The following is a 13,443-nucleotide window of genomic DNA, read 5'->3' as shown; positions in this document are numbered from 1 at the left end:
ATCTTTTCATAATCTATTTTTAACAATCGATTCTGGTCAATTATCTTTCTTGGTGCTTTTGAATCTCAATGCAGATTTTGATACTTTGTATCACGAGATTTTATTATCACGAATTGAATTATATGTTGAAATTACAGACATGGCTCTGGAATGGTTCAGGTCATAACTTACTGGCAGGCATTTTTTTTTTGTGCGAGTTGGCTCTTTTTTGTCAGCCAATGCATGCCTTACATGTGGAGTGCCCCAAGGTTCTATACTAGGCCCAGATTTCTTTTCCTCGTTTCCTTCGTTGCCACTCGTTCAATTTTAGGAAATATAAAATTTTCTTCCATTGCTTTGCTGATGATATTCAGATATATATGCCACTCACATCTAAAGGGGTCTCGTTCCAGTCTTTTCAAACGATTTGAAAAAAATGAAAATTGGCTAAAATTTAATTTGCTGAACTTAATTGAGTCTAAAACTGAAGTAATTTTGTTTGGTGAACCAGACCATGTCATTGACCTTGGTGTTCCTCACAGTTCCCGTGTAAAGAATCCTGGCTTCATGGTTGTCAGTTCTTTTAAACAACCTAAGCAAAATATCGCAGTGTTTAAAGGAGGAAAAACTATTTTACATATTTATGACAGCACATCTGGATTATTGCAATTCCTTGTATTATGGCCTCGATGCTTTATCAATTGGTTCACAATGAGACTGCTCGCCAACTGACAGATAGAAGGCGCTTCGAGCACATTATTCCTGCATTGCAGTCACTTCATGGGCTCCCTGTGTCTCTTGGACTCAAATTTATTTAATTTTGTTTGTGTTCAAATCTTTGAACGGTTTGGCTCCAATATATTTGTCTGAAATGCTGTGCGTATATATGCCAGTAAGACGCCTGCGGTCATGTGACCAATTGCTGTTAACCTGCTACCGTTCAAGTTTGAAAACCAGAGAGGAAAGGGCTTTTGCTGTCGTTGGAAGTTGTTTGTCTTTGCTCTGTATTTGGGTAGCAACCAGTTAATAGTGTATCTTGCCGATCGCCCCAAATCAGATGGGAGAGGCACCAGCACACCTGCGACCCAAGTGAGCATAAGCTGGCCAGAGAACGTCCGGCTGTTCATCATATGTTTATTTGTATTGGTTGGACAGAGCCGGGTGTCAATGTCACAGATCACAGATCAACATATTTCTAATGGGTGACATTGAGGAGTTTCACGCTATGAATAACAAGTATAATATAAAATCACATTATATATATATATATATATATATATATATATATATATATATATATATATATATATATATTTATGAACTTAACTGCTTGACTGAGCATGTGGCAAAAATGGCCAGTAAAATGCAGCTTTTTAAAAAAATATATATTTTTGTTTGTTTGATTTTTTTTGCTTTGTTAAACTTAAAGTAAAAATAAATACACAATTACCTTTGAAGGGATGACTGTTGATACTGACTTTGGTACTAACTCAATTGTTTCATGATCTGAGTTTTTTTGTTGTTTAAATTAGATTTGATTCTGTCATGATGAGTCTTGTTTTCCTGTGCCTGTGTTCATGTCTTTTCTTGCTATTTAGGCAGTTTTGTGTCTATCTAGTGAGTTGTGTGTTATTGCAAAGCCCATTTGCATTAAAATAACATTGACAACACAAAAGTGCACTTATATTTTCATGAACGGATGTGTTTCAGTACAATTAAATGTACCTTCTGCATTCTGAATTGAAATTTGTAAACTAAGAAAAATATTCAGCAAGTGCATTGTGTCAGGCAAATACAGTAACGAGATGATGGTAGCACTCAAGATTTTACCCAAGGCAATGCAAGTTTTGCAGCGAAATGGTGAAACCAAAACAACACACAGTGTGTTCTGCAGATAAAATCGTAACAATATTTTGCTTATCTCCTCGGACACGATCCCCTGCAGTGTGGGTGTCTGGACCAGACATGCTTGCTTGTTCATTGGCTCATCCACTTAATAAAACAAGGCAGCAGCTGCAATGTGTTGTCTCGCTAGCATATCCACAGTGGTATATACTCCCACATGTAAGCCCTTTCTCTTATTCACTCGCTTACTCACTTGCGGCACAACGACACTCACATTCACCATCCCACCCATTGCTGCTTCTCCCTCATATGACCATCGCTCCAAGATGCTTTCAACCCACCGCTCCATCAGCACAATCTGGGTGCCAAAAGAAAATCTTGACACTAGGTATGGGCTGTTACCTAAAGCATTGAGAATGATCCAGCAAGTTTGGCAAACTATCATCAAGCATCTTCAGTTTGTTTCAAATATTTTTTATTCTGAGACAGAACACAGCATTAATACAGTTATGCAACAGACATAGTGTCTCATTTTCCATATATACCTCCAGCTATGCAACCCAAACCAGAAACAAACCGGCGTCATAAATTAAAAAAAATATGAAAAAACTTATCTAAATGGAAAACTGAGTACAAGTAGCAAAAAAAAACTTCCCCAATCCCACCCCCGAGTAGTATATATATATATATATATATATATATATATATATATATATATATATATATATATGTATATATATATATATATATGAAATTTAATATAAAATACAAAGAATAATTTATTTTAAATAACAAATAAGTTGTACGAGTGAGATTTTCCTATAAAGCATACAGCATAAATATATTCTTAATTTACATTTAGCATGATTCAGGCAAAAGCAAATGGCATTAATTATTTTTGTTGGTGTGAATTCACAACTTTTTATTATTGTGACTAGATAGTTAAACCACCCGCCTTCCTTTTTTCTTTCACACAAGAATGAGGGTGACATATTTTTCAGCAACAATGCTAATTCAGCACACGCCTATTAAAAGCTAGGGTGTGAAGCCCAAGCCTGTCAGTGGAGCTTAACTCGACTTTCCAACACTTTCAAATACTAACTGAGTGATCCCACTTCTTCTGACAAGTTGTTATTGGGATGTCACTGTAATGGGTGCTTCTCAGAAAGTGCGGTCCAGGATGGGCAAACGCTGACCCACTTTGAGAGCCATTCTTTTCTGCCCTTTACAATCACTCACCAGATTTCACGGTTTACAATATTGCAACCAGCTTTGAAGCCACTTTCTTTGATGGATTCCTCTGCTCTGCGCTTTCATTTACCATCCTCCAACATACAACAAGGAGTTTCTCAATGACTTTTCAATTCTTCTTGCCAAAATCATGCTCATATATGATCTCATCTTGTTTATGGGGGACTTTAATATTCATGTGTGCTGTCCTGAAAAATTCTTGACAAAGGACTTTTTAAGATTCATGACTCTTACAATTTAGAGGAGTGTGTTTCAGGCCCCACTCACAAACAAGGACATACTTTAGATCTTGTCCTTGCTTTTGTTCTATCGGTGGCAAATTTGAACGTGCTTGACAATGTGATTACTGATCATATGACTGTGCTTTTTGATGCAGTTTTTCCCTCTGCTGCTGTTAAACCGTCTGATTTTTAGCGCCCTCACTGCTAGTCGGTTCTCTGATTCTTCTGATCAGCTTTGTGTTCCCTCTTCAAACACAGAATAATTCAGCTCTCGGTTCAACTCATCTGCATGTGTTCAATCTCTCCCAGCTGCAACACACCTGATTCAAATGATCAGCTCATCAGCAAGCTCTGAAGAAATCTGATAAGTATTCTGCTCATTTGAATCAGGTGTGTTGCAGCCAGGAGAGATGGAAAACATGCAGGAATGCAGACTGGAGTTTGACACCTGTGATATAGTGGATTCTGCGGCTAAATAAAAAATTATGGGGCCAAAAAGTCGGATGGCTTAATGAGCAAACTTGTTCAGCTAAACAAGAATGACGGAAAGCTGAATGCAGGTGGAAAAAGGAGAGCCTGCGGGTCTCTAAAAAGACGACTGACATTGTTACCAAAACAAAGTGAAAGAGTCCAAAAGGGAATACTTGTCAATTCTCATTCAAGCAAATTGTCATAATCCACGTATTGTAGTCAAACTATTGATTCTGCACTTAAGACCAGTCAGACATGTTGCACAGACTCGTCCCCTGAAATGTGCAATCAATTTTTCACAGTTTTTCACTAACCAGTTTGAAACAGTCAGGGCTCTCGTTTCGATGGCCCCATTTGACCCTTCTGTCTATGTTCCCTGTTCCAAATTGTCAGATTGCTCTTCCTCCTCACTTCTTTAAAGAGGTTCTCCCGAGTATTGGTGAACCCGTTTTGATCATTATCATCAGCTTTCCATCTTCTTGTGTACTCACCTAATATTTTAAACTTGCTGTAGCGCAACCCCTGCCTAGGAAACTTGGCCTTGATCAAAGTGTACTGTCAAATGTTAGACCCATTTTCAGGCTGCCTTTTATTTTGAAAATTCTGGGAAAATTAGTGCACACACAGTTAAAATATTTTTTGGGTGAACATAATGTCATGGTGGTTTTCCAGTCAGTTTTCAATATAGCACACGGTATTCCTTGTTATGAGTGTTTAATGATAGTCTGCAAGAAAATTAATAAATTCTTGTTTAGTTGACTGTATCTGCAGCGCTCTTAAGTGGTTGAGATCTATTTGGCTGTCAGGATTTTTGTGTTAGCCTAGGTTACTCTGAGTCCCGCTGCACCCCTGTGTCTTGTGGTGTTGCACTAAGTTCTATTTTGGGGCTCTTGGTGTTTTCACCATTTTTGCTGCCACTGGGTTCCATCCTACGAAAACATGGTATTTGCTTCCACTGCTATGCGCCTGACAGTCAAATCTATGTCTCCTTAAGAACACGTTTGTCTCTCTGGAGGTACTCAAAGCCTGGATGTCACTGAAGTCCTTACATTTAACCAAAAACAGAACAGAAGAGGGAGCACATAAGCCCAATTCTGGCTTCACTTCACTGCCTCCCAGTGCATTTTAGCGTTCATTTTAAGAGACATCTATTTGTCCTCAATTCTTTAAATGGCCTCGCACCAGCGTACCTCTTTGAGCTCCTGCACCCACTTCCCGGTGCCTCAGGTCTGCAAAACAGACGCTACTGGGGGGTGCTGAGGAGTAAGGGGAGCCACAGTGGGCATTGAACCTTTGCTATTGTTGATCCCTCCCTGTGGAATGAGCTCCCATTAAATGTTTGGCAAGGCCCCTCCCTCTCTGTCCACTTTAAAAACTTGTATTAAGATGAATTTTTATTCTTTGGCCTTCAACCCAACATGAGACTGACACTTGTTCTGCTCTTTTCAGGTGTGTGTCTACTGTATTTGTGTTGATTTCATTCATTTGAGTTTTAATTGACGGCTTTCGATGTCTTTGTTGATGTATTATTGCTACATTATGCCTTACTGTAAAATGCTATGTAATAGCTGCAACGGTTGTAAAATGCGCTCTATAAATGAAGTTCTATTCTATTGTATTAATTGCTACGAATAATAAAATTATTCTTTTTTTTTTAAATGGATGTGCTGTTTATAGGTGTTTTATGATGGCACAAGATATACATGATCCATCCATCCATCCATTATCTGATCCATTTATATATTTGCAGTTGAAGCGGTTGCTCTACTACTATATAATTAACAAAGAGCAAGGATTTTCATACATAATATAATATGCAATCTAGTGCTCCTGCATTTCAAGTAACTGACAGGTGTCATACCTTACTTACTGAAGGGTCAGTTACGGGTATCTACAACGCCATCTGTTGGTCGTCTTTAGTACCCAAGAAAATACAGTCAGAATGTTTCCATTTCTGCTCTATTGATTTTTAAACATCATCAAAGTTAAATCCTCCACTGACTTTTGCTCAAGTATCAGAGAAGAAAACCTTGCTCAATTTGGTCAAACCTAATTGACCACATTGTTTGACACAGGTATAGTGAATTCATGCCAATCAAGCCGATGGACACAGACAACATTTTACAGACAGACATGAATACAAGGACATTCAAAAGCTGAGACAAATCTACCAGAAGGAGTGTGCAGCAGATATTAGGGAAAATACTGGAAGTGAGGGTGGGCACATTTAAGACTGGAATGATTAAAAACAAAATGTCGACTTAAATACGGGGTGCCACATAATTAGGGGTGCACAAATCAATTTTGGTTAAGTTCCCAAAGGAGCTGTTAAGATAAGTGCTTTCAAATAGTTCATGTGTTGCAACTCTATTACTTGCATGTTTGTGACAGTCTTTATTCATCCATCCATAATCTGTTCTTAGTACTTTTTCAATGTAGATGATTGACATTGAACTCTCTCTAAAAAAGTATATAGTTCATCCGAGCTATACTACATACACGGTATTCGCATTGAGATGAATCTGTAATCAGTTTTGATATTATTGCAAAAGGGCTTAATCCTGGGAGCTCAAAAAGATACTGCACTGACGGACGCTGACATTTTAACTGTAAGTATATAAAATATCCATCCATCCATTATCCAAGACGCTTTTCCTCACAAAGGTCGCGGGCACATGCTGGAGCCTATCCCAGCTGTCTTCGGGCAGTAGGCGGGGGACACCCTGAACTGGTTGCCAGCCAATTGCAAAGACGACCAAGCATCCGCGGTCACACTTAGACCTAGGGGCAATTTTGAGTGTTCACTCAACCTGCCATGCATGTTTTTGGAATGTGGGAGGAAATCGTAGTACCCGGAGAAAACACACGCAGACACGGGGAGAACATGCAAACTTCACACAGGATGGCCGGAGCCGGAATCGAACCCTGCACTTTGATATTGTGAGGCAATCATGCTAACCAGTCATTTCTCTCTCTCTCTCTCTCTCTCTCTCTCTCTCTCTCTCTCTCTCTCTCTCTCTCTCTCTCTCTCTCTCTCTCTCTCTCTCTCTCTCATTTATATATATATATATATATATCTCTTTTGAGCATATGAGCTTTTGCAGGTGATCCATGGTGTTGTGCTGGACCATCCAGGTTATTTTTTGCAATTGCAAAGTGGTCCTTATATGAAAAAGCCATATAGTTTGTAGCATGTGTCGACAGTTTTGAAGCAATATGATATATTTACTAATGATTTATTATTAAATAATTAATAAAATAAATATCAGCAAAAATGTGAGGCGTCTACTCACTTTTGTGAGGTACTATCTGTGGTGTGATTAAAAACACAACACTATCTGTTGTTGTTCTGCGCTAATCTGAATTCCTTTCCTTTCAAGCACACGCCTCCACTTTTCGAACTATTCCTCCACATTACTGCACATCACGTCATCTGTAAACATCATGATCTATTGGGAATACAGTTGAAATTGTTCTGTCAGATCCATCACTATTGCACAGAAGAAGGGGCTCAGAGCACAGCAAAGAACTTCAAACCAAAAGGATGGGTCTTATTGGAACATATGAAGTGTTTTCGTGACATTTTCTTATGTGGATTGTCTCGTATTCGTGATAGATTTGTCAGTTTAATAACTGACAAAAGACCACTAGGTGGGGATAAAAGCTTGAGTATTCTTGTAAAGATGAGCCACCAGTGAAATGTGTGTATAAATGTCAGAGTGGACCTTGAAAGAATTTCATCAACAAAAACTCCACCACTTTTCCTTTTATTTGGAGATATTTTTTTTTATTAGCTTCCATTGCACACGATGAATTGTAAAGCATAAATAAGTGTATTTATTGTAAGGACTCTTAATTGTGCAAAACTAAAATTATCTGACCAGTAGCGTAGTAAATGAATGCCTAATTTTGTACCAAATGACATCCTAAGCTTCAACAACACCCAAAGAATGAAGCAAATAATTCAATTATAAATGAAGCTTGAGGATGAAAGCAAAGCATGGAAATGGTCTGCAAGACAAAAGAACGTGTCCATCGGGGGGATTACAATTCAGGGCCTGAGACAGTGACGTGATCAGAGAAGGATAACTAACAGAACACAAGCTTAGTGAAATGGGATAGAATTTGAACAATAAAAAGGAAATGAATTAAATAGGACAAAAAATATTAATTGTTTCAGCTTATTTTGGAACATTGTAATTATGTCAGCCATAACAAATCGGTTAAATTGTTATCTCCCCAAAATGATTTGCTGGAGGCTTCTAGAGGAGGCAGTATTTTTTTTAATTTTTTTTTTTTAGGAATTAATTAGGCAAAGTAATTAGTGTTTATATTGTCCTTAATGAGCCCATAGGCAACAAACTGCACTCAACCAAATTACACCCAAAAAGCAAAAAGCCAACTTTTGGACCAGTAAGTCTATAAACACACATCACAGAAAGTGAAACAAAACCGATTTGACATTAACATGGGAAAATTGCTGAATATAAGCAACAGGATAATATGTTTAAAAAAAAGGACACCACATCACAAATAGGCTCCTAAACTATTTCATCCACAGTAGGTTTTCCCTTACTGTCGGTCAAATTGATTTGACATTTACAGCTCATTTTTTTGTCGTATTCATCACACAAAAGGTTAAAATCACAATGTTGCTCCATTAACACAGTAAAGGTCTTGGAAAAAAATAGGAAACGTCCATCAGGTGATTCTGTGGTGATTCAATCAGAATCACTTGACTGACATGCAAAAGTCTCTCCCGAGGGACTTTTTTTTGTCCGTTTTTGTTAGTACAAAAGTCTTTTTTTGGTTCTTTCTTTCTTCCTTGTTTGCTTCCTTCGCTTCCCTCCTTCTTTCTGCTAAACTGCATGGATTACTTGAATTTGGGTCACTATTTTAATGCAGTGACACACACACACGCCTCGTCTATGAATGATTCACATTTGTCCATAAATTCATGTATATTAGACATTTTTATTGATCATTGACACACACCAACATGACAACATTTATGAGCTCTCACACGGCTAATGGAGCCAATAAAAGAACTGTGCCAGAAATTCTGCATTAATAGCATTCAGCTCACAGAGATATGACATCACGAAAATAAAGAAACACTCGCAAAGAGACAAAAAGGAACACTCTATACTTGAAGACACAGTCATTACACGATAATGACGGCAGGCGTACAGTTCTGTTCACAAAGTGATGTAACAATGACAAGCTAGTAGAGAGATGCGTAGTGTTTAAGCCTCCAATGCTTCCCAGTATTTGCCGGAGGCAAGTGCAAGCACCTGTGGTTCTTAACCGTCGTGTTCGCACATCTCACACTTGAGCTGTCGATTGTGTCCTAAAAGACCGATGTTGCATTGAAATTAGATTACAGAAAAGGAAATGTGTGTGTGTGTGTGTTTGAATTGGATTTAAATGGGGTAAGGTGTTACGGAAAGTGGTTTTGTACTGGTTTTTGTTTTGATAGGTTATGAATGGAGCTGAGATGACTTACAGTAATATTCCATCCAGTATCATCAAAGGCTGATGGCGTATTTCTTTTTTGAGCCACCTTTTTTATCTACTGAAATATATTTGAGCCAGTGGTTGATGTGGATCCAATTTTGAGGTTCTTGTATTTAAAAGGGCGATCTATTAGTGCAGTGTCTCCCAGCAAGCAGAACGATGGTGACCGTGGAACTCTCTGGTCCGAGCAGATTTTCAGTGAGGCCCATTGTCGAGATCTCCTTGTGCACGTTGTGAACAAATATTTGTGTCCACTAATCTCATTTTAACCATTTCATCCTGGTTGATGTGATATATGAGAATAGTTTAATACTCTATTTACTGTAGGTTTATGTTTGTAGTCAGAGAAAACATATTTCCATTGATACATATCCAGATATTGGGTATCCGGATATCAGGGGTTGAGAGAGTCAACAAGGTCATTCTCCCACTTGGTTGTCGGAAGTGTCAAGTTGAAATTAATTGGAATTTTCTTTTTTGGGGGGGAGCATTTAAATGTCTTAATTTCTTCAATTAGTTTACATGGATAGATAGTAAATTGTTGGCTAATTTCATTTTGGATTTCATTACAGATTATAGTTGGTCCTATTGTAGGGTTAATGCAGTTTAGATGGGGCAATCTATGAAACCTAGACGTCAATTACTATAAATGTAAAATATTGTCCCCTTCACTTCAAAATAACTGTTTCATATGTGTCAATTTTTTTCACATTGGCTATTCTCTCTCTCTCTCTCTCTCTTTCTCTCTCTCAGGCATTTATCTAAATAGACGCCCTCTAATTAATGTGTCTGGCGGCCTTATTATTCTTTGAGGGTGATATTTCCCTCTGATGAAAGGCAGAGAAGGTCAATTTTAACAGAGACCCTTGGGAGGAAACAAGACAAGTAGAAGTGCGTGTGTACGCATGCTGTATGCACGCTTTTGTGTGTGGGGGTGTGTGGGTGTGTGCGTGCGTGTGCGTGTTATGCGAGTGAATTCCATATATGTGCTCTACCTGCTAATAAAAACAATTAAGGAGAAATGATTTTTCCTGTCTAGTTGTCTTGAGATGGGGAATCATAACTCACCCTACGTTTGAAGTGTGACTGCTCATTTGACTTGATTCTGTAGTACTGTTTGTGGGGAAGATAAACTGAATAGCTGGTATTTTTTGTTGACTGGCTGGCTCTGGTTAATTCTGTACGCTGTACATTTTGTTTGTTCAATGATGGATGATGATTGGCCATTTTTTATGTAGTCTTAAATATTTTTTAATTCCATGCCAGGCTCATGAGAAAAAAAAAAAGTGGTTCCATTGGGACAACGGTGGCGCAGAAGGTAACGTAAGTTCTTCAGTGTCCGAAGGGTTGGCTGTCAGTGTCCTTAGTTGCTCCCAGTGGGCCTGGCAGCGGCTTGCATGGCAGCAGCAGTCCATCAGTGCGTGCCTAGGTGAATGGGAGTCTCTGTAACTGTACTCGGGGCAGCGTAATGGTGGAGATAAAGCGCTCTATGTATGTATATATATATATATATATATATATATATATATATATATATATATATATATATATCCTTTTACAATTTATTCTATTACAAGTCACTGCCATCGTACTGCATGAGCTGATGGGCGATTGTTTTGAGGCATCTTGAAAGCCACAAATTAACCTTTGTTGGAATATTTCTTTGGGCCAAGGAGAGGAGAAAATGTAACGGCTTTGAGTGATTCACATATCAATCTGGCTCTAGGAACAGACAGCACTAGTTCAAATGAATTTAAACTCCACATTTCCTTCCCAAGCCATTGCGTGACAATGACTACTCATGTGCTAAGTCTAAAATTTGATTTCTCTTCTTTTTCTGTTCTTTTACTATCTTGTTGCAAGTCCCTCACGCACGTTTCTGTATTTTAGAAATGTTTTTTTTTGTGACAAATGTTTTTTTTCTATATGGATAGAATTTTTTATTATGTAAATTGGTATTTTCTCATTGCTACTGTTTTGTAAGACTGTATTTTTTATATTAATTTGTTTATATACTGCACTCATTTGTACTCTTTTAAAATTAAAATGTATTTACTTAGATCTCTAGTGAGAAACGCTTGAGCTTCTGCGTAGTCTGAAAACTTCATTGACGCTCAGTTGTTTTAAATCAGGTGTCACTTACTCTGATCCTCAGGGGCCCCTCACAGGCATGTTTTTTTGTTTTGTTTTCTTTTAGTTTTCCGAACACACCTGGTTCAAATGATCAGCTCGTCAGCAAGCTCTGCCGAAGCCTGATAACGATACTGATAATTTGATCCCTCAAGGACTGGAGTTGGTGACCCCTGCTTTAAATATTGTTGTCTTAAAGTATTGTGGATAATAAATATACTGTATCTCCTTTTCGTAAAGGTTGGTCAGGAGTAACTTTTGTTAAAGGGCTTAAAGTTACATCAGGCATCTTTCCTCAGCGTTGTCAGAATTCAAACCACTTATCAATCAAGTACTCCTCATCTTGATTAAATAATAGTTAATAAGAAAATAAAGGAAAGTTCCAGAAGAAAAAAAAACAAACAAAAAAACAAGAATCTGAGGCCCTTACAACTTACTTCTAAATTCCATTTATTGTCGGCATAGAAGGACAAATCTCCTGTTTAATTTAAAAATCCATGCATCCATTATCTGACTTGATTATTCTTATGAGGGTGGTGGGTGTGCTGGAGCCTATCTCAGAATGTCCTCGGGTACTATGCGGGGTACACCCTAAACCCGTTGCCAGCCAATCACAGGGCACACATAGACGAACAAGCAATCACGATCACAATCAAATTTGGAGTGTCCAATTAACCTACTATGCATGTTTTTGGAATGTGGGAGGAAACCAGAGCCCCCGGAGAAAACCCACACAGACACAGGGAGAACATAGAAACTGCACCCATGAATGCTGGAACCGGAATCGAACCCTACAACTATGCGCTGTGAGATAGACGTGCTAACCAGTCATCCCCCGTGTTATTTTAAAATATCAGAAATAAATTGGTCTGACAGTAGTATGTAGTATAGACAATTTCCCAATGTATTAGATCATCTGTATATACTCTATTGTATATTCATAGGCATGATTCTCTCTGATTGCCCCTGAACTCAGCTGGAGTGCAAGTGACTGGTTGAAACCTGTAGCAATCAGACTAGCATTTAGCGCTGGCCAATCAATGTTGTAATTGCAGAGCGGCACTGATGGACTCTGAGGGGTGAGGAGAGGTTGTTTGCTGGTGCCATATTGATTTCCCTCAAACCAATTAGTTACTTTCTTCCACATTGGGGTGGTGGTCTCCCAGCCATCTATGTCTGTAACACTGATGACTACATATACAGTACTTCTGTCTCATGTGGACATACAGTATAGAACTGTGCATTCTGAGCAGTGGCACGTGTGTCATACATTGTATTTTAGACATGTAGTATATACAATACAATACACTACAATTTTATTTATATAGCGCATTTCATGAGAGATGGGGCTGTAACAAAGCGCTTACCATATGCCGTCATAATATTAGCAGGCATTTAGAACAAAAGTAAAAACACATACACACATTTACAAGAGATCCCAGAATAATAGCAGAACAGCGACAGTCTCATGTTGAGTCGAAAGCTAAAGAATAAAAATGTTCCTTCAAAGGGGTTTTAAAAATGGACAGAGAGGGGGATTGCCTAACATTTAATGGAAGCTCATTCCATAGGGAAGGGCCGACAACAGAAAAGGCACGATCCCCCCTGAGGCTCCGCTTAGTCCTCGGCAACTCCAGCCGCATTTGGTCCACAAACCTGAGGCAGCGGGCAGGTGCGTAGGGGTGGACAAGCTCAGAGAGGTACGCTGGGGCGAGGCCATTTAAAGATTGAAAGACAAACAGAAGTATTTTAAAGTGAACTCTAAAGTGCACTGGGAACCAGTAAAGAGAGGCCAAGATTGGGGTTATATGATCCGTCTTTCGAGTTCCGGTTAAAAGGCGAGCTGCAGTATTTTAGACATGTTGGAGGCGCTTGAGCGAGGACTGGCTGACTCCAAAGTAAAGCGCATTGCAGTTATCTAGCCTTGATGGAACGGATGCATGGATTACTGTTTCTAAGTGCTGTTGGGAAAGAAGGGGTTGCCTAAGATGAAAAAAGCTGGATCGAACAACAACACTGATTTGCTGGT

Source organism: Idiotropiscis lumnitzeri, chromosome 10, assembly GCF_059441095.1.
Source record: "Idiotropiscis lumnitzeri isolate Australia: NSW breed Sydney's pygmy pipehorse chromosome 10, RoL_Ilum_1.0, whole genome shotgun sequence".
In the NCBI taxonomy this organism is placed as follows: Eukaryota; Metazoa; Chordata; class Actinopteri; order Syngnathiformes; family Syngnathidae; genus Idiotropiscis; species Idiotropiscis lumnitzeri.
This window is presented reverse-complemented; position numbering follows the sequence as displayed.